The following is a 20,919-nucleotide window of genomic DNA, read 5'->3' on the forward strand; positions in this document are numbered from 1 at the left end:
TAAATTCCCCTCTGAGCGCCCCTAGTCGTCCTTGTGAATAAAAGATTAATTAACTTTCTAGATAACTTAGCTATAATAGCTGTTGTTTAATACTGGTTAATTGATTAGTCCTTGCATATTGGCTCTTTTTTTTTTTTTTTTTTTTTTTTTTGTTAAAAAAAGACTGTTAAAAAAAATGGAAATAATTAAGTGTAACAAAATCCCAGTTTCATCATATCCATCCATCTTCTTCCACTTATCCTTGGATAGGTTGCTATTCCAGCTACCATACCCTGGTGCACCCTGGACAGGTCACCAGTCTGTCGCAGGGCTAACACATAGAGACAGACAACCCACATTCCCACCAGGCAACTATAAATGATATATGGCTTTAATATTTAGTAGACACATTTACAACAGCATCTGAAAAGCAGGTAGTGTAGATAAACAGAGCTTAGCCAACTCTAAAGTAACTTGGATGAAATTTAATTTAAACATTAGGAAGCCCAACATTCAATGCTGGCATTACAGCTGTGATAAAACACTGCAACTGACTAGCAATACAATAACACAACACAAAAGCCAAGCCATCATGAGTAAATTTTAAGTGTTTAGTTATACATTAGTAAAACATAAAAAAAGCAACAAAAAAAAAAAAGCACTGAACTGAACTGCAAGTGTTGATCTAAAGGAAAACTCGCTGCTCCAGAGATGTGGTTGTTCAGTTTCTCAGCCCAAATGACAGGAGTCCACACAGAAAAGATGCGTTCCACAAATGCTTGTGAAGCAGGGGCACTAACAAGATCTAAAGCTACTGGGGCAAGTTTTGGATAGACATCCTGTCTTGCTTTCCAGAAATGCAGCGATGCTGTATCTGGTGACTGAAGAATCAGTGAAACATTTGGATCCAGCAGGCAGGCTCCTGCTGGTGTAGCATCAAACTGTGTGGAATCAGGATTAAGAATACCAGCAAACCGTTCCCTTAATTAAAGACTTCAGAAGCACTTGAGCTAAAGGATTCCTAAAAGGACTCGTCAGCAGATGTGCCTCAAGGTTGAGCAGACATGGCACTACTTGTGAGAGTGACTGGCTGTCACTCTGAAGCTGGTCTGTATGAATGGCAAAGGGTTCAAACAGCTTGACAAGGTTCTCCAGCTTGGCCCAATCACTTGTGAGAAGTATCCATCTCCAGCTGCTCAAGCAGTTGGTTTAGTTCAGCTCTGGTTTCTAGCAGTTGTCTCAACATGTCAAAAGTACTGTTCCAACGAGTGGTACAATCCCGGATCAGAGTTTTGCCACACCTTTTGATCATTTCTTCATTTGCCACTGATGATTTTCTTACAGCATGTACCAGTTTTCTTGCTTTAGTTATGACTGAATCAGCAGTCGGGTGTTTCATGGCATCTTTGATTGTGAGCTGGAGAGTGTGTGCTAGGCACGGCATTCTGTGGAACTTGCTGCTCTCCCCATATTCTTGCAGCTCAAGGTCTTAAAAAAACAAAACAGACAATTATAAAACATGTAAACATTATAAACATAGAAGCAATAGTCTAAAAATGTTGTTATATTTCCACTTGAGGTATGTATTTGATTTAATAAAAACTATTTCGTAAACTATGGACATTAGCTCTGTGCTGCAGGTCTCTTAGGTAAGCAGACCTGTTTCAATACGTTTTACTTCTTAATAGTGTTATCCCCATAGCCATGAGTAGGATCACAGCAGATGCACCGATTAAAGCTTTTACTGGGGATTGTGGGCAGCCTTTTATGTGAATTGACTATGTGCACGTTAGCATATGCTACTTCCGGTGCGGAAACTCCTGTGGGGAGCTTTGTTTCCGGTGTCCTATTCGCGCCTGGTTTACGGTCCAAAACAAGTTAAGCAAATGAATGAATCAAGCCGCGATTTACATTTCTATAGATGTCTTGGGCATTTACCCAATATATCTGTAAATGATGTTCATCGACTTTTCATCGATATTTTTCCCCTGCGCCTCAGAGCAAAAGAGAAAATATTCAAATGTTATATTTCTCAGTATCTGTATACAGCGGTCCCTCGTTTATCGCGGGTGTTATGTTCTAAAAATAACCAGCGATAGGTGAAATCAAGTAGCCAATGTTATTTTTTGACGGTACAACACGTTTCGTGGACATCGTGGACATACAGCACTGCACTTCAGAGTCACACTGCTAGCATCGATGCAGCAATTCTGTACTGTACAGGAGAGACGTCACGGAGGAGATCGTCTGCAGCGATCAGGACGCAGGACACAATGTGATGTAAAAAATAAGCATGCAAACTTGCACTAAAAAATCTGTGAAACAGCGAGGTGAAAGGTGAACCGCGTTATAGCGAGGGACCGCTGTAATTTTGAAGGTAAGTTACAACATACCCTTCGTAAATACTAATGTATAGAAACCGTTACCAGCAATCATTCATTTTTGTGTGGCTTTTTTCACAGTTTGTTAACATGCTGTGTAGGTGTGTACTTGACTAGCTGATCTCGACATAACGGGGAAACATCTGGTTTGACTATTCTTCACCTGTAGTTTGAATGCTGAACATTTGCCTGTTTAAATCATGAGACCAGTCACTATACAGAGATGTGCTTCTGAATGTGGACGATGTGTCTTCTGCTGCAGTGATGCAGTTCTGCTTGTGTTGAGTGATGTAAACAACTGATCGATCTAAACTCTTTAAACGTCAAAATTGATCATTAGATTTTTTGTGACACAACAGTGGTGAGTGTTCCCACCTTCTGCTCTTTGTAACTTAACACCATCTTTCCGTTTTCGAGTTTTGGACATGATTGTGGAGGATATCTTCACAGTAGTGATTGACCACAAAGTAAAGCTACCGGAAATGTACAACCCCACATCCGGTCTCAAACCAGGAAGTTAGCATTTTCTCGTGCACAGGGTCAATAAAGCATAAACAGCATTGCAATTATTTAGTTTAAATAAAAAAAGTTGGGGAACTTTCGTTTACAAAAACAGTGATGTCACGATCCTGGGTCTTAGGACCCAGTGTTTTGAGTTCTAGTTCATTTTGATGTTTATAGTATGTTTAGCTCATTGGGCCTCCTATGTTCATTTGCTTATTAGTTCCCCCTTGTGTTTCAACCCATGTTAAGTCTCCCCTGCCCTTCATGTCTCTCTGTGCCCCCTCTGTTCTGTTTATTGTGTGTCTTTGCATGTTTGAGTTTCTTGTTTTCTGTCACCCTGCATTGTGCATTATGTTCTCATGGTTGGTCTTTTGTTACTCCCTCTAGTCTAGTCTCTTGTGTTCAAAGCTGAGTATTTCCCTCTGTGTATTTTGGTTCTTAGACCTCTGCCTTATGGTTTGTCTCTGTTTCTTAGTTGCTGTCTCCACTGTGTCTAGTTCGCGTCTCTGTGTGATACTTCCTGTTTTACTTTGAAGGTCCATGCCTCATGTGAGTGTTTCTAGTTTTGCGTCTCTGTCTCGTCCAGTCCTGATTTCTCCCAGCTGTGCCCTCCTTCTGTGTCTCATTCCCTCGTTATCCCTCTGTGTATTTAAGCCCTGTGTTTCTCTTTGTCAGTGTCGTAGTCTCCATCATAGCTGTGTGATTTTTCCCTGTGGCTCCTTGTGCTTTAGTTTTCCCAGTTTAGTTTATTTTGTATTGTTTTTCGTGTCCCACTCCACGCCAGCAATAAAGCTGTGTTTTTTGAGTTTACCTTTTGTCTCTGTGAGTTTGCGTTTGGGTCCTCTCCTGCCTGCCACACAGCCGAATCATGACAAGTGAACCTTTACCAGCTACAGCTAGTTTCCATTTCCAGCCTTTCTGCAACATATATGCTGTCTGCAATATAGCTACAGTAAAAGAGAGGAAGTATTCACATGCATCAGAAAATTTACTAGGAAACTAACATTATAGCTGCAAATGCTGTAACCCCGGAGAGCAGCCATTTGGCTTTTCTACCTTTAAAACCCGGAGAGTTGCCAAATGGCTTTTAGCTAGGCTTTAGCTTCAGCCAAGTGGAAGCTAAATTGGCTAGTCATTCATATGTAAATTGGGTTGTTACCTGGGAATTCTGGAGGGAGGGGAGTGGGGGTGTGTGATTGAGGGCGTGGGGGAGCTGCTAAAAGCTGTGAACTTCCTTTTGTGTTTCATCTTGATGCATTCTCAATCATCCAGGGAAATAAATCTCCAAAAGTCACCAACTTGGAGTGTTTCAGTTTGCCATCTTAGGGAGAAATCAACACACATGGGTGTATTTCCTTTGTTGCTGAGATTTATTGATAAAAACAGTACAAAAAACCAACCATTTGTACACATATTTACAAATAATAATAAAAAGTGAGTGAGTACATTTCAACATTATACCAGTGGTCTGATTGATGCCACAATGGAGCAAATCGAGCAAAGACTGATAAGTTCGCTGCAATTTCCAGTGTGTGGGGATCATTTGTCACCAACTGCATCACGTGCTACAACCCTGGTCTACATATCACCGTTGATGAACAGCTTTTCCCATCAAAGACTCGGTGTTGTTTCCTGCAGAATATTGCAAGTAAACCTGACAAGTTTGGGATCAAGTTGGATGGTTGGATGGTTCGGGAGTACACTGTCCGCAAAGGAACACGGCGCTGGCCAGTCGCCGTGTTTTATAACATGATTGACATGGCAGCACTGAATGCACATGTGCTGTATCAAGCATGCACCGGGACGAAGGAAAGACGGGTGGACTTCCTGGTGGCGCTTGCAACAGAGTTGGCTCACTCTCATGTAGCTGCGAAGAAGGCAAGAAGAGAACAGTTGCTTCGGACACAACCCTCCACACATAGCCCTGGAAAAAGAGCCACGTGTCAGGTCAAACACAACTGCAAGAACAATCATGCCACTGTGCGATGTGTTCACTGCAAAAGATACACATGTGGTAAATGCAGACTACAGAAACCATGGCAGTGCCAGGATTGTGAGTGATTGCTGAAAATGTTGAATTGTACTCACTCACTTTTTATTATTATTTGTAAATATTTGTACAAATGGTTGGTTTTTTGTACTGTTTTTATCAATAAATCTCAGCAACAAAGGACATACACCCATGTGTGTTGATTTCTCCCTAAGATGGCAAACTGAAACACTCCAAGTTGGTGACTTTTGGAGATTTATTTCCCTGGATGATTGAGAATGCATCAAGATGAAACACAAAAGGAAGTGCACAGCTTTTAGCAGCTCCCCCACGCCCTCAATCACACACCCCCACTCCCCTCCCTCCAGAATTCCCAGATAACGACCTAATATACATATGAATGACTAGCCAATTTAGCTTCCACTTGGCTGAAGCTAAAGCTTAGCTAAAAGCCTACCAGCCATTTGGCTGCTCTCGGGTTTTATAGGTAGAAAGGTAGAAGCCTGGGGATGCTAGTTAATGCAACGGTTTACATGAGTAAAAAGGAAAAAAAATTGACAATGTGTTTGCTCCTATAAAAACACTCACCAAAATCTCCACGTTCCTCACACTCTGTGTCTGACTCCTCCGACTCAGACTCCATCCACATTTCATCTTGGCCCTCTCCAGCAGCTCTTTGCTCATCCTGAGAACCATTGGTATCATCAGTTCGCCTGCGATTCTGAAGAAGCCGTACGGCCTTGACGATGTTGACCCCGTTATCGGTTACAACGAGCAGCACCTTCTCGTTCCCTACAGCCCACTCTTCTAATGTATGATCAATGCAGCGGGCGATGGCCTCCCCGGTATGTGGGTGCTCCAGTCGGTGCAGGTTAAGCAAAGCATGGTGGACCTGGCCTCCAGGTGGGTGGTAAAAACAAGCTGACACACCCATGAAAGATGCTGTTAATCCCCTTTTGCTCCAGCCATCTACACACAGTGTTAGCTTCCTCGCTTCTTTTTTTAGTTCTTTCAGTTTCTGCTTTGCTATATCCATCTTGGCCCCAATGAGACAATTAACTCTTGCAGCGCCTGATGTTCGGAATTTTGGTTCAAGTGAATTGCTAAACTTTTTGAAGGCAATTGACTCACACAGTTGTGTAGATATCCCAGTCTCAATAAACATATTCACCAACGCTTCCTCTCGCTTGTGATGTTCCTGCGAATTGACCAACCAGCAGCCATCCGGTCGCCGTTGGAAGTACTGCATTAATGTTTTTTGTGGGGTTTTCTCAGCGTGCATCACGCTGCCTTGCCTGGGGTTAGCTTCTGTTTCTGGGGATGAGGCTTGGGCGTGCTCCCTTACCTTCTCAAGGTAAGCTAGGTTAGCCTTCTTGTGCGAACTTTTCAAGTGCACTTTAAGGTTTGTGGGATTTTTCCCCTTTAAAAATGTCCCACATATTTTATCTCTTTCCACTACAAGACACTTGCTTTTATCTAAAACACAGTCATATTCGAAGTAATCCCAAATTGGACTCTGGCGCTTTCTCCCGACTTTTGCTGACATGAAGCTACGCGTGGACGGAGCGGCAACACAGATGACTCGACTGAGGTACTTGCCACCTGCTGGCATAATGAGGCACAGCAAGAACGTAACCTGGAAACTACACTTCATTCTCAGCCTAGACTAACGTATGGCACACACACATCAACAAAAACTAAACATGTTTTCTCTATAAATTCAGTTAATTTGACTGAAACTCTTCAAATAAACCATTCCTCTGCAGATGATCTGTTAGCTGTTTGACAACTACTCTTTCAAGGATGTTCGATATGAAAGGAAGGTTGGAGATTGGCCTATAATTAGCTAAGACTGCTGGGTCTAGAGATGCTTTTTGAGTAAAGGTTTAACTACAGCCAGCTTGAAGGCCTGTGGTACATAGCTGATTATTAGAGATAGGTTGATCATATTTAAGATCGAAGAATTAATTAATGGCAGGACTTCTTTGAGCAGTTTTGTAGGAACGGGGTCTAAAAGACACGTTGATGGTTTGGAGGAAGTAATTATTGAAGTTAACTCAGAAAGATCAATTAGAGAAAAAGAGTCTAACTTAACATCAATGGTACTAAGAGTAACTGTAGATAATATTACATCTGTGGGATGATTATTGGTAATTTTTTCTCTAATGATAAAAATGTTATTTGTGAAGAAGTTCATGAAGTCATTACTAGTTAATGTTAAAGGGATGGTTGGCTCAACAGAGCTCTGACTGTTTGTCAGCCTGGCTACAGAGCTGAAGAGAAACCTGGGGTTGTTCTTATTTTCTTCAATCAGTGATGAATAGTAAGATGTTCTGGAGGGCTTTCCTATAAAGCAACAAACTATTTCTCCAGCCTAACTGATCATCTTCTAAATTTGTAACATGCCATTTCCTCTCCAGCGTACGAGTCATCTGCTTTAGGCTACGTGATGGAGAATTATACCACGGAGTCAGGTACTTCTGATTTGAGGACTTAGTTTTCACCGGAGCTACAGTATCCAGAGTCGTACGTAGTGAGGAGGTAAAATTATTAACAAGATGATCGACCTCTGTTGGAGGGCGATCGTGGCTCAAGAGTTGGCAGTTCGTCTTGCAATCTGAAGGTTGCTGGTTCGAGCCCCGGCTTGGACAGTCTTGGTCGTTGTGTCCTTGGGCAAGACACTTCACCTACCGCCTGCTGGTAATGGCCAGAGGGGCTGATGGCGTGATATGGCAGCCTCGCTTCTGTCAGTCTGCCCCTGGGCAGCTGTGGCTACAACTGTAGCTGCCTCCACCAGTGTGTGAATGTGAGAGTGAATAAATAGAGGAATTGTAAAGCGCTTTGAGGGTCTTCAAAAGTGCTATATAAATGCAATCCAATATTGTTCAGATAGCTGCTCTGCTCTATGTTGGTACAGGGCATTGAAGATGATAACAGTGGGTGGATTATATTCTTAGCGCTTTCAGAAAGACATCTACTGTGATGAAGTCTACTCCCCACTGCAGTGTAATCAATTATTGTAAATGTAAATGTTATCAGGAAATGATTTCAAATTCAAATTCAAATTTTATTTGTCACACACACACACAACCATACACAGTATGACATGGGGGTGAAATGCTTGTAGCTGTACAATGCCCGACCATTAAATGACAGAAGAAAAGTTTTACAATATTTACAGTTTACTACAAAAATTTACAAATTAACTTAGGAAATTACAGTAAAGAATGTGCAAATAGCAGAAGAGATTATAAAGATAAGGATTATAAATTATAGGAATTATAGGATTATAGGAAATGTGTGGTGGTGCGTGTGGTGACGTGTGTGAGAGTCCAGTCTTATAGTGACGTGTTTGGGAGAGTCCAGTCCTACACCTGGTTCAGGCCCCGAATAGCCTGGGGGAAGAAGCTCCTCTTCATTCTCTCTGTTTTGGCCTTAAGGGAGCGGAAGCGCTTCCCAGACCTCAACAGTGAGAAGAGTCCATTGTTGGGATGGGAGAGGTCCATCATAATCTTCCTAGCTTTGGACTTGCACCGCTTGGTGTAGATGGACAGCAGGTCAGGGAGCTCTGATTGAATGATGCGTTCTGCCGAGCGCACCACCCTTTGCAGATCTCGTCTGTCCTGCTTGGTGCTGTTCCCAAACCAGGTGCAGATGTTTGCCATCAGGACGCTCTCGATGGTGCAGGAGTAGAAGTTCTTGAGCACCTTCAGTGGCAGATGGAAGTCTCTAAGTCTTCTGAGGAAGAAGATATGCTGACGGGCTTTCTTAACCAGGGTGTTGATGTGACAGGACCATGACAGGTCCTGAGTGATGTGGACACCCAGGTATTGGAAACTGTCCACTCTCTCCACTGGTGTGTTACTGATGACCAGGGGCTCATAATTCCTCGCCTGCTTTGTAGTGAAGTCCACGATCAGCTCCTTAGTCTTGCTGATGTTTAGGAGGAGGTTATTCTCCTGGCACCAGGTCTCCAGGTTCCTAATCTCCTCCAGGTAGGCCGTCTCGATGTTGTCGGAGATCAGGCCCACAACAGCAGTGTCGTCAGCAAACTTGACAATGGAGGTGGTGTCGGATGTGGCTACACAGTCATAAGTGTACAGTGAGTACAGCAGGGGGCTTAAAACACAGCCCTGAGGCACTCCAGTGCTGAGTGAGATGGAGGGGGAGACTTGTTTTCCTACCCTCACTGATTGGGGTCTGTCTGTGAGGAAGTTGAGGATCCACTGACACAGTGATGAGCTGAGTCCTAGATCCGTCAACTTGGTGAAAAGCTTAGAGGGAATTATTGTGTTGAATGCTGAACTGTAGTCCACGAACAGCATCCTAACATAATTCCCTCTGCCAGTGTCCAGGTGACTCAGGGATGTGTGGAGCAGGTGAGATATGGCATCGTCTGTGGAACGATTAGTCCGGTAAGCAAACTGAAGTGAATCGATGGTGGGAGGAAGTGAAGAAGTGATGTGATCTCTCATCAGTCTTTCAAAACACTTCATCACAATTGAAGTCAGTGCTACTGGACGGTAGTCATTGTGGCAAGCGGGCTGTTGTTTCTTTGGAACAGGGACAATAATGGACCGTTTGAAGCACGTGGGAACCACAGCTTGGGCCAGGGAGAGGTTGAAGATCTCCGTGAACACTGGTGCTAGTTGATCAGCGCAGGCTCTAAGGACCCGGCCAGGGATTGCATCTGGTCCTGCTGCCTTCCTGGTGTTCACCCTCCTGAAGGTGTTCCTCACGGCATGCTCTGTGATGACGAATGCATTTTCTTCACTGGTGCACTCTGAGCACGCGCAGCCGTTTGTTGTTTTAATTGCTGCGGCGTCGAAGCGAGCATAAAACGTGTTCAGCTCATCAGCCAGTGAAGCATCTGCATTCATCATTGAAGAAGCTGGTCGTTTATAGTCAGATCAGACAGGAGAGGGTTTTCAGGAAACACTGTTAAATGTTCAGTTTCTATGCCATATGTTAAAACAAGATCTAGAGTGTGATTAAAGTGGTGGGTGGGTCTGTCTTAGTCTTTGGTTGATTGATAGGCTGATGTGAAAAATCACTGCCACACCACCTCCTCGGCCTGTGCTTCAAGGTTTCTGATGGCTAGAATTAGAAATGGCACAATACCACTTTTTTATGTCCGATATCAAGATCATACATTGGGATATCTGCCGATACCAATATGAATCCGGTATAGTCTATTTTTTTAACTGTTTTTGTATAAGTTCATTTTTAAACACACGACATCCTTGTAATAACACATTTGTAACATTTTTTTCACGTTAACATTAGAGGTGGGTTCTTCAGAAATATCAACATTTCAACCTTCTCAGCTGTCAGCCTGCTTCTCCTTTCATTAATAATAATGGAGGCTGTATCAAAGAGTCTCTCGCGCTCCACAATTGTTGTAGGTGCACAGAGAAATTTAGCTGCAGAGTGGGAAAGCTAAGTTTGTTGACTTGCCAGTACAGCAGTGGATTGTCTGAGCGTTGAATGGCAAGTTTGCACTTCAATGCGTGCACTTGTCGTGGCTAACTGAGGAACAGGATCTAGAGTGTTTTCCTTCAGGATTTCATCAAAAACACTTTCAAGTCTGCTATGCCTGGAAGATTCCACCTGTGGAGTCTTCTTTGCTGGCTCCAAGACTACTGAACATGATGTCCCTTGTGCTGGCTCTGAGGTATCTAATATAGTTCTCCTCAAAAACAACTCCTTCTTTCCCACCTCTGCAATCAAAGCATCTTTTGCTAGTTTTCAGGTTTCTACACTTTTGAAGTACCTGAGCCTGGTTCTGCCGGAGGTTTCTTCCTGTTAAAAGGGAGTTTTTCCTTCCCACTGTTGCCAAAGTGCTTGCTCATAGAGGGTCATATGATATTTGGGTTTTTCCCTGTATCTATTATTATAGGATATACTGTACAATATAAAGCGCCTTAAGGCGACTTATGTTGTGATTTGGCGCTATATAAATAAAATTGAATTGAATTGAATATATATATATATATATATATATATATATATATACACACAGTGGGGCAAAAAAGTATTTAGTCAGCCACCGATTGTGCAAGTTCCCCCACCTAAAATGATGACAGAGGTCAGTAATTTGCACCAGAGGTACACTTCAACTGTGAGAGACAGAATGTGAAAAAAAAATCCATGAATCCACATGGTAGGATTTGTAAAGAATTTATTCATAAATCAGGGTGGAAAATAAGTGTTAGGGAAAATATTCTAAAACACTTCTTCAGTAAAGACTCAGAGAAGAGAAACACACAGAACTTCTTGCTAGCAAGGGCAGCCTCCAGACTGAGACTCGCACTAAGAAACTGCCCCAATCTTTATTTATACTTCAGTAGGTGTGTGTGTGTGTGTGTGTGTGTGTGTGTGTGTGTGTGTGTGTGTGTGTGTGTGTCCTGCTGATCAAAGGGTCATGAGAGCACAAAAGGTACATCCTTGGTCAGGAAAGGGGGTAGTCTCCCCCACCCTAGATAACATGGTGAGGAAGTCCAGCAGTTCATCTATATGTAAAGAAGCACTTAAACGTTAACGTTAATCCTGCCGTAAAACAATAAAACAAGGTATGAGCTCTCATGCTCCCAGACGTGGGGGTGCATTCCTGGGATGCACCCCAAGCCTGCAGCCTGTTAGAGATCACACACAATTAATTATATGCCTCTAAGTATACATGGTTGAATATTTCCTAATACAAATAACTACATGCAGTATTCTACCATATGCAAACTTATATCACTAAAAGATTATACTGACTACTAAATACAATTTTCCATTGACATTCCCTCCTGTTGTCAGAAAAACTTTAAGTGAGATACCAGTTTGTCATTAATCACACAAAGTCTTCATGTTCCAACAGGTCGGGGTCATTATCATCATCATCATCACTTGTCATGGCTATTTATGCAGCAACAGTAGAAAATATTACGCGGTTAATCATGAGTTTTATACATGGCAATATACACGTTACAAAGACACAAAATAAAAGTAAAAATATCCTAACTCCGATGAGTAGTCTTTTTAGCACCTGTAACCAGGAGCCAGTGTATAGCCAAGAAAACCAGTCACTTGTATCACTTACATAGTCCTGATTTTGGGCCTGCTGGATCTGTCTCCAAACATTCAGGGCGTCAGTCATATTTGATGAATGTGCGTCTTCTTTATGTAAATGCAGAATGTGTTGTTGAAGAGGACACAAAGTCCCCTTTCTCTGCTAGTATCATAGAGTAGTTCTTCCCTGGGAGTTGGTCCAGGAACACATATAGTGTGGGGTATGTTGCCGTGCTGGGTAGATGGGAACAGACATAATAGTCTGTATTTGCCGATTCTGCTTTTGTTCTGTCGTGGATATAACGGTACCAGGCATTATTCATCCACGGAGGGATGTGGTCTTGCGTCATATCCCTTAGGTGAGAGTTGTCGTGTGTCCATCTTCTCTGCCTTCCTCCTGGTTCAGCTGTTTCCGGCACCAGCTGGGGTCCTGTAAAAGTGAGCGTCGTAGTCAAGGTAACCAAGAGGGTCCACCTTCCCATGGTTGCACACAGGTCCGTCACGCCTCGCACTTGGTTGCCCTAGAGTTGATCAGAGGCTGGAGGTTGAAGTGCGAGCTTACCCTACGGGGGCTCAATCAGCACTCCCCCCTCACCACTGAAACAACCAAGTGTGAGATTTCTCTATTGTGCTGTCTTGAGGGTGCCGGGGTTTCCTGGGACCTCGACCTCTTTGCAGTGGCTCTGATAAATCCAGGAGGGTCTCTCCGCTATTTTGCAGGCAGTTGAAATGGTCAGAAACACTTGAATTGGCCTCTATCAACCCCCATCACCTCACTTCAGGCCTTCATCCTGCGGTAGGAATACTTATGACTCTTCTACTGTCCATCCTCTGCAGAAAAACCTCTTTGTAGAAAGGGTGCTGGGTCCAGTTATCTTACTGGCGTTATGATCCCAGCAGTCTTCAATGTGCCAGCGTATGCACAGTATAGTGACACAGCATTAGGTGATGTTCATAGGAAACTGCTGTCATCACCACCATGGCTTCTGGTTCCTGTGCTTTCACAGAATCATGATATCATCCTTAGATTCCTTCTGCGTTGTCGATGGAGCTTGGCACGCTCCCCTCATCCTTCAGGTGCCCATCTGCTGTCCACAATCTCCTCTGTTGGCCTCTGGAAAGCCCTTTTGGCACAGCTCTCATTCCAACGCAGTTTCATGGTCCTTGCTGTGGCTCCAAAATCTGATCTCATGATGGGCCCCAACCAGCTCGACCTTTGACCTCAACCACTGCCTGGGCTGTCAGTTATGCCTGGAATGGTTCTCGCTTCTCACTGGGCCTCTGAAGATTTCTCAGGAGATTACTGCTGCACCTGTATTTCCTTGCTAAGAGGAAAAACTTCTATTTGGAGAGCATGTCAACAATCATCAAACCACATTCTTTAGTTCAGTGAACTTCACTTATAGGCCATCAAAGCCTCATCTGAACATGGATGCATCACTTGCATAGGTTTAATACCTGTAAATAAACTGTTAATCACACAAATCGCTGCAAAAATTATATAAAAAAAAATTTAATGTTAATTCTAAAATTTAATGTTAATTCATTGTTTCATATTAATCCTGGATCCCCCATCTTGACACATGGACACTCCCATGAGTCAACTCATCAAAATCAGATTCCTGTCTTAAAGAAAAAGATTAGCTAGATCATATCCCAGGCAACATCAGGGCATCTCCTCCCCTGGAGCAGCACCACCCTGGACCTATAATCCTGCAATAAGAATGTTAGTGTGTTTTGCATAACAACTGGCTCTGCCAGGAGCCTGCATACACACCATCATGGCCTGGAAAACAAAATCTGGAAGTGAAATCAAACTTCACACCTATAAACAATTATATCATAAAAGTAATAAGCATTCAGCACCAGCAAGACAAGTGTCATGTGCAGGTTTTCTCAAATCAGTAAACTACAATTAATACCATAATTTGCCTCAGACATGGATCATCCCATGTACTCAGTCAACAGTAATGTAATCAGTGACTTCTCGTAAGCAAAGTCACTCCACTCATATATTATTTATGGGCTCAAGAGTGGCCAGCAAATGAGCCCATATTAACTATTCCATAACACCGCATCTCTTATTTGTTTGTCTCATGTCACTTGTCCGCTTCTGCTGAATCTTGTACATGCAGTCTCAAAAAACAAACATTAGCAACACACATTGATTATCCTGGTGGGCAGGCGTCGGCCATCCACATTCCAGAGGTGCCATAAAAACACCATAAAGTTAGCCAACCCTAGCTGTGGAAAGAATGTCATTCACATATAAACCCAGAAATCCTGTAGTAGGAAAACATTAACTAATCCTCTTATAAATCACATGATCAAACACATGAAAAACTGCAATGCTGTAGAAAAGAAATGCAAATGTTAGCGCTGCGCAGGCGTATACACTTTCTCACAGTAATGTCTGTGAGCAACACAAGTTAGTGAATGACACACACATAGTAAATTCACAGACAGAGAAAATGGCATTTAAAAGATTAAATCGTCATGCAACCTCGAATGTTGCTGTCATCTTTCTGCTCCTGTAACAAAAACAGATAAAATCATCCACCCTTTTGTCCTGTCTAGGTGGAGGTTAACCTTGAGTCGTGGTCAAGTCCTGTCAGCTTTTACCAGTCAGTCAGTTTGTTTTTTATTTCCATTCATTCATTCATTCATTCATTCTTTCTTTGCTGATAGTGGAACCTGTCGTCGCATTTAGTTTCCACTTCCAGCAAAATGACGTCATTTCAAAAAAAAAAAAAAGAACTTTAGATCGGATTACATCGCTGAATCCCTTTTAGGCCGGGACTTTCATTTAATATTGTCCCAAATAAGTAGCTTTCTCCAGAGCCCATTTTAATGTGGAGAAAACTCACTTGTAACGGCTTTCCCAACAGGTCGTATAGCACTTTCAATTCCCAACGTGCAGATCTGCTTAAAGAAAAGAAATAGACAAACAAAATCAGTGCCTGTTCAAAAGATAAAAACGAAAAATAACAGAGATTATCAAACCAAACTTTCAGTGCACTGTAAAAGTATCAAAATAAAAAGGCCTTGTTAAGTCATGACACAAACTCCTCATCAACTTCACAACAGGAGAAGAATCATCAGCTAAATTCACTCCAAACCAACCATCAGCTGCACAACACACAACATAACCCTAATGTCTTCTTTAACTTATGAGTTTAATCACCAGGTCTGTGCTCTTCACTCATTTAGGCCACAGATCTATTTTATTCAATTTTCCTTTTTTCCCTTCATCATAAAACATGTGACATGCTGTCATGCACTTCACAAAAGAAGTTTGTTCTGACGTATTCAGAGTTGTGTATCTAAATACAGGATTCACTCGCACATCAAAGCAGGAAACTCAGTGTTTTAGAGTCTCCACTCAACACACAACAAACATCCCATTCACTCGTGCTAGAATTCAGTCACCTTTCATTAATCTAAAACCGATCAACTAATTTGCATATCAGCTATTAACCCACTAAGTTGACAGGACGACAGAAAAGCATGTTCAAAATGTTATCACAAAAGACAATTTCCCTCATACAGTAAATTACATGTGCTGCCTCAATCAAGCAGGAAGCTTCTCCCAATTTACTATATTAACAACTAAATTTATTGTCTGATCACTGCTTGGTCAAACCAGGATCTTTTTTCCCACAAAAGTTAAACTGTTGTCCTGCAACCTGGAGAGTCAATTTGTTGCATTGGATAAATTCAGTATTTGATAACAAGTGTCTGCTAAATTGACACTATTTTAACACTGATGAAAGATAACAAGCTAATTTTCATTACATGTGTTTGTGTTATTAGGCAGGTCTAATGCATGTCTGTGGAGCTGCATATCCAGCAGAGCATGTTCTTAAAAGCTGCCTTTCTTACACACTTCTCTACTATTATTTGATCATTTCTTAACTAATGTGCTATGAGTCCACTGGTCTTTGCATCACACTAGGTGACTTGGACAAGATGATAAACAGACTGACATGCTTAAAATGTTGTCTAATCTTCATGAGCTCTCTTGTGTTTGGAAGTGTTAGTAGGGTTAATGCATGTTCTTCTTGTGTGTGTGATTTTGTATATGATGTATATGTTTTTTATATTTGCATATATCCAGACTCCTTCTCAATTTTCCAACTTAAGCAGTCAGTTTTCTTTTCCCCAGGTTTGCTAACCCAAATTTTGATTTCCCACATTAAATAACAGCATTCCTCTGTGTTCTCACCACTCCTCTCTGTCGTCTGTTGTCCTCTCACTCTTTTGTCCTCTCCCACTTCAACAGTCCCGGCAGTTCTCCTTCAGCTTTGTCCTGTGTCCCACTGTCCCTTCTTGCCATTTTACTCCACAGGTGGCAAATGTCAAACTCCAACTGTTCAGTTCTCCTCAAACGTTTTCTTCACATGCACAGTGAAGTTTCAGCTTGTTGTAGACACAGTGCCATTCATCCGATCAGTCAGGATGATGGGTTTGCTCTTCTTCTCTGATGCTGTTTGTCCACACTGCTGCTGCTTGCTGGGACTCTTTCCTCAGGACTTGCTGCTGTCTCTTTATCATGTTATTGCTTTGGAGCTGCATTCCTTGTCTTCAGGGAGAGATTAGTTTCCTTGGAGCTTGCTTGTGAGGTTGAGAGACACACGGTGTTGTAAATAAGTCAGCCAGAAACTTGGCCTGCATGTTTCCAATGATGTTAAACTATAACTTTCTTCCGACTGCTGCATGTGGAAAATTGATTCAGGTCTGCTTTTCACCTGAAAGTGACAAACTAAGACATGTTCATTATTATCATCACTGCTTAATCAACACACATCTCTCTCTCTCTCTCTCTCTGTTTTTGTGAACAGTCCTTTCTTAAAAGCAGAAAATGAAATTGTAGTTGTTTTTTTGGCTGATCAACACAAAACCTTCTCCCTATGATTATTTTTCATCTACAATATAAATTCTCTCTCTTTTTCACTCTTTTTTTTAATATATATATATATATATATATATATTTTAAAATAGCTGGTGACCTGCAGAATCACCGCTCTCACAATCAAAGGCAATCACTCTTACACAGCGCACAAAAACACTGTGACGTCAGACACATTCACACTCACTTTTTCATCTGCGTAAATAAATCACATGGCTGATGATATGTGCCATGGTGATCCATAAATATGATCACCAGTTTATTTAACTATTTTTCAACCCAACAAAACAAATAAACAAAAACATAATGCTGATGTTATGAACACTCTACACACAAGTCAAGATGCAGGAAAACTGCTCACGGAAACGCTGCACACTCCAGTTATCACAGTTATCATAGTTCTGTTTGTGTGAATTATCTGCTTTCATTATTAATACCAGTTTATAGGTTGTTATCCTTTTTATTATTAGTTTGAATGCATTAAAATTAAGTTGTAATTTAGCTTTTTGTTTATTTTACTTTAGATATAAATGCAAGAGGAATATTCAGTCGGGTCTGTTTCCAACCCTTTTTTAAACTACTTCAAACTACTGTGATCTCTAATTTTCACTGGGTGAGGGATTATTATGTTCTTCCTAGTCTGAACTGCTCTCTTCACCTGAGCTGCTATCCTATTTTGAGTTACTGTCTACTTTGTTTCTTCTACCTCTTGCTCTTCCACGATGCATTCCTCTCTCTTTCTTTTGGATTAATCGTGCTCCGGCTTGCTGTTTTTCTAGACATTTCTCATCAGGTGTTAATTTTACTTGTTTAATCACCCATTTTCAAAGATTTTGCTGGGCCGTCGCTGGCACGCTTGACTTCAGAGAGGTTTACTGATACGGCCTTCGACTTCACCCTAACGGAGAAGCGGTATCCGTTTTATGAGATGAAACTCAACCGTTCTCCTGTCACCAGCACGTGAGCCTCAGCAAAGAAAACAAAAATGGAAGTAGTTCAGCAGCGTATTGTGCTGTAAAATCAACTTACTTCCAGACACATACACACACATAAACATTTGCGCGCTAATTTGTCACGAGATAATTTCAGCTACCTCTAAAACTGGTCGAAACATAGTTCCTTTTGCCAAACTTAAACCTAATTTGTCACGAGATAATTTCGGCTACCTCTAAAACTGGTCAAAACACAGTTCCTTTTGGCGAACTTAAACCTAATTTGTCACGAGATAATTTCAGCTACCTCTAAAACTGGTCAAAACACAGGTCTTTTGGCGAACTTAAACCCCTTTTTTATTTTTTATCACATTTCTTTAAACTTTTGCGGCCGTCTTTATATACCAAATAGTGTTTCTCACCCCTGACGTCCCACTGGTGATTCAGATCATTGGACTGAATCCCACCGCCGTGGACCAGATTATAACACCGGCCCAGACCCGAATTTAACGTCCTGGGGCTCTCTCCTCGTCCAAGAGGGCTGTGCACAGGCTTCGGTGCTGGCTCCCCACGGCGTCAGGAATCAGTGCTGGATCTTGGAACAGAGTCACAGATAACAATTCTGATATTTTCTGATCCGGCTCAAAGGACCAAATAATGTTAGGGAAAATATTCTAAAACACTTCTTCAGTAAAGACTCAGAGAAGAGAAACACACAGAACTTCTTGCTAGCAAGGGCAGCCTCCAGACTGAGACTCGCACTAAGAAACTGCCCCAATCTTTATTTATACTTCAGTAGGTAGGGGTGTGTGTGTGTGTGTGTGTGTGTGTGTGTGTGTGTGTGTGTGTGTGTGTGTGTGTGTGTGTCCTGCTGATCAAAGGGTCATGAGAGCACAAAAGGTACATCCTTGGTCAGGAAAGGGGGTAAGGGGGTAGTCTCCCCCACCCTAGATAACATGGTGAGGAAGTCCAGCAGTTCATCTATATGTAAAGAAGCACTTAAACTAAAACAGACATAGCTACGTTAATCCTGCCGTAAAACAATAAAACAAGGTATGAGCTCTCATGCTCCCAGACGTGGGGGTGCATTCCTGGGATGCACCCCAAGCCTGCAGCCTGTTAGAGATCACACACAATTAATTATATGCCTCTAAGTATACATGGTTGAATATTTCCTAATACAAATAACTACATGCAGTATTCTACCATATGCAAACTTATATCACTAAAAGATTATACTGACTACTAAATACAATTTTCCATTGACAATAAGTATTTGGTCAATAACAAAAATACAACTCAATACTTTGTAACATAACCTTTGTTGGCAATAACAGAGGTCAAACGTTTACTATAGGTCTTTACCAGGTTTGCACACACAGTAGCTGGTATTTTGGCCCATTCCTCCATGCAGATCTTCTCGAGAGCAGTGATGTTTTGGGGCTGTCGCCGAGCAACACGGACTTTCAACTCCCGCCACAGATTTTCTATGGGGTTGAGGTCTGGAGACTGGCTAGGCCACTCCAGGACTTTCAAATGCTTCTTACGGAGCCACTCCTTTGTTGCCCGGGCGGTGTGTTTTGGATCATTGTCATGTTGGAAGACCCAGCCTCGTTTCATCTTCAAAGTTCTCACTGATGGAAGGAGGTTTTGGCTCAAAATCTCACGATACATGGCCCCATTCATTCTGTCCTTAACACGGATCAGTCGTCCTGTCCCCTTGGCAGAAAAACAGCCCCATAGCATGATGTTTCCACCCCCATGCTTCACAGTAGGTATGGTGTTCTTGGGATGCAACTCAGTATTCTTATTCCTCCAAACACGACGAGTTGAGTTTATACCAAAAAGTTCTACTTTGGTTTCATCTGACCACATGACATTCTCCCAATCCTCTGCTGTATCATCCATGTGCTCTCTGGCAAACTTCAGACGGGCCTGGACATGCACTGGCTTCAGCAGCGGAACACGTCTGGCACTGCGGGATTTGATTCCCTGCCGTTGTAGTGTGTTACTGATGGTGACCTTTGTTACTTTGGTCCCAGCTCTCTGCAGGTCATTCACCAGGTCCCCCCGTGTGGTTCTGGGATCTTTGCTCACCGTTCTCATGATCATTTTGACCCCACGGGATGAGATCTTGCGTGGAGCCCCAGATCGAGGGAGATTATCAGTGGTCTTGTATGTCTTCCATTTTCTGATGATTGCTCCCACAGTTGATTTTTTCACACCAAGCTGCTTGTCTATTGTAGATTCACTCTTCCCAGTCTGGTGCAGGTCTACAATACTTTTCCTGGTGTCCTTCGAAAGCTCTTTGGTCTTGGCCATGGCGGAGTTTGGAGTCTGACTGTTTGAGGCTGTGGACAGGTGTTTTTTATACAGATGATGAGTTCAAACAGGTGCCATTCATACAGGTAACGAGTGGGGGACAGAAAAGCTTCTTACAGAGGATGTCACAGGTCTGTGAGAGCCAGAGATTTTCCTTGTTTGAGGTGACCAAATACTTATTTTCCACCCTAATTTACAAATAAATTCTTTACAAATCCTACCATGTGGATTCATGGATTTTTTTTTTCACATTCTGTCTCTCACAGTTGAAGTGTACCTCTGGTGCAAATTACTGACCTCTGTCATCATTTTAAGTGGGGGAACTTGCACAATCGGTGGCTGACTAAATACTTTTTTGCCCCACTGTGTGTGTGTGTGTGTGTATATATATATATATATATATATATATATATATATATATATATATATATTAGGGGTGCAACGATATTCGTATCGATATTGAACCGTTCGATACAGTGCTTTCGGTTCGGTACGCATATGTATCGAACAATACAAAATTTTTAATTTATTTTATCAACTTTTCTTCTGACGATGCTGTCTGTGTTGAGCGCTCAGTGGATATGCGCTCAACAGTGCAGCCTAGGCGGAGTAGTCGAACGCAGATTCACTGAGCGCAGGGCAAGCTAGCGAGACAGAAGTTAAGCTCTCCTTGCAACATGGCAAATTGAACCTCCCCCACCCTCATTCAGATCTGGCGTTTGGAACTATTTTGGTTTTCATGTGACGTATGACCCTGAAGGTAAGCGCGTCATGAACTAAAGTAAAACAGTATGTTGGATGTGCCACGCAATGCTCAATTACATGGGTGGGAGCTAGTGTGTTAGC

At 42.2% G+C, this 20,919-nt stretch overlaps 1 protein-coding gene and 1 long non-coding RNA gene across 2 annotated transcripts in view; one reads left to right on the forward strand and one right to left on the reverse strand.

Annotated features, from left to right (window-relative positions):
• LOC146667244 (fibrocystin-L-like) overlaps positions 1-20,919 on the forward strand; it is a 34,672-nt gene that overhangs the window by 948 nt on the left and 12,805 nt on the right. The window lies entirely within an intron of this gene.
• LOC146667245 (uncharacterized) lies at positions 16,901-18,387 on the reverse strand. The gene is made up of 2 exons (XR_014912032.1): positions 18,030-18,387; positions 16,901-17,883 (listed from the first exon to the last, which is right to left on the reverse strand). It is a non-coding gene; the product is annotated as an uncharacterized LOC146667245 (long non-coding RNA).

This window comes from Rhamphochromis longiceps, linkage group LG6 (assembly GCF_057381845.1).
Source record: "Rhamphochromis longiceps isolate RC_006_pf linkage group LG6, R_longiceps_female_GT1.1, whole genome shotgun sequence".
Classification (NCBI taxonomy): Eukaryota; Metazoa; Chordata; class Actinopteri; order Cichliformes; family Cichlidae; genus Rhamphochromis; species Rhamphochromis longiceps.